General features: G+C 48.3%; 1 pseudogene; it reads left to right on the top strand.

Moving 5' to 3' along the window:
• Positions 1–1,764: 1,764 nt before the first annotated feature.
• LOC115303276 lies at positions 1,765–1,912 on the top strand (annotated as a pseudogene).
• Positions 1,913–1,914: the final 2 nt, after the last annotated feature.

Consider the following 1,914-nt stretch of genomic DNA (forward strand, 5'->3'; position numbering starts at 1 on the left):
TTATAGTCGATGGACTGCGCCCAAAAGTCATTTCAGTTGGTTATCTTTTTCTATTCCAGCGTGGCTACGCTATTCCTCTTGAGACCACTAGGTTCACTTATGCTTAGATTCAATGTTAGGGATTTCCCCCCTATGATTTAAAAATATATGTAAAACATTAAAATAGAATTACAAAAGTCAAAATTACAGAGAAAGGCGCACTCAGAAAAGCATCACGCTCTCCTTCCACTGCCCCCCACCCCCAGCCCAGGTGGTTTCATCATTTATTTCTTCAGAGAGCGCAAGACGGGGAGAGGGGCAGAGGGACAGAGGGGGAGAGAGAGAATCTTTTTTGTTGTTGTTGTTTATTTTCAAAACAGAAAGAGACAGAGAGAGAGCAGGGGAGGGGCAGAGAGAGAGAGGGAGACACAGAATCACGAACCACGAGATCATGACCTGAGCCGAAGTCGGCCCCTTGGCCCACTGAGCCACCCAGGCGCCCTGAGAGAGAGAGAGAGAGAGAGAGAGAGAGTTCCACGCTCAGTGCCCAGCCGGACGTGGGGCTTGATCCCATGACCCTGGGGTCCCGACCCTGGGATCCTGACCTGACCCGAAGTCAAGAGTCAGATGCTCAAGTGACTGAGCCACCCAGGTGCCCCTAGTCTTCTGTTTCTTTTGGCAAGACTGTATAATTTTCTTGTTTTCACATTTTTCCTACACAAACAGTAGCATACTACATATATTTTTGGACATTTTCCCTTGCCTTTGAAAAGACTGTGATGTCTCAGTGGGGAAAAGGTTAGGAAAAACCGGTGATGAAATCAAACTCCTCAATCCAACTTTAAACTACCAACTGATGTGCGGTGCCTGGCTGGCTCGGTCGGTAGAGCAGGGGGCTCCGGTGGAGAGTTCTAGCCCTACCTGGGTGTACAGATTGATGAGGGAAACAAAGGCAAATGAAACGTAGCTTAAATTAGATCTCCTTGCAGCTTGCAGCCCACCGATAGACAGCTGAAACAGGCAGAGAGTGACTGACTTGCCTCAAGGAACTTACAGCTGCCATAGTGCCTTAATGTTTACATTTCGTTAAAAACTAAAAGTCACCTTATCATAACAGCAGCTAGCCCCTCAGGATCCTGAAAGCCTTGCTTCAAAATTCCTTGGAATGTTAGTTTATCTCTAGCCCCCCTCCCTCCACAAATTTAAAAGTAGATCATCAGTCACTTTCACAATCCCAGTGCAGCTGTTTCTGCCTGCCCACCGGGTCCTGTCCTGGTGCTACACGTACTATCATTTTTTTGCACCAGAATGTCTCAAGAATTCTTTCTTGGCCATCTGCTCATGAACCCAACTTCATAATTAAAAATAATAAAATATAAAATAAAATAAAATAAAATAAAATAAAATAAAATAAAAAAAATAAAAAAATAAAATAAAATAAAATAAAATACTACAAACGAATGTTCATTTTAACTGGAAGAATCACAGGCAACTTCTCCTGGTTCTACTTTCCTCCCCCAAGAGCGCGAAGTTCCCCCGCCCACTCGCGCGACAGGGGCGTGGTGTATGTAGATGAGCGCTCGCGCGGAGGCTGCCGGGCCCTGGCGGTCCCGCGTGGGGGCTAGGCAAAGGCGCCTGCAGTTGTTTGCCGACGGTAGAGGTTGAGGCTGGGGGGGACGCGCAGGGAACGCGGGTGCAGAGGCCCCGTGGGGGGGGGGGGTAAGTGACCGTGTGTAAGAAGTGCTGCGAGCGCGAGCGTGTGGGTCGAGGCGGAGCGAACAACTCATACTTACCTGGCAGGGGAGATACCATGATCACGAAGGTGGTTTTCCCAGGGCGAGGCTTATCCATTGCACTCCGGATGTGCTGACCCCTGCGATTTCCCCAAATGTGGGAAACTCGACTGCATAATTTGTGGTAGTGGGGGACTGCGTT

Source organism: Suricata suricatta, chromosome 9, assembly GCF_006229205.1.
Source record: "Suricata suricatta isolate VVHF042 chromosome 9, meerkat_22Aug2017_6uvM2_HiC, whole genome shotgun sequence".
In the NCBI taxonomy this organism is placed as follows: Eukaryota; Metazoa; Chordata; class Mammalia; order Carnivora; family Herpestidae; genus Suricata; species Suricata suricatta.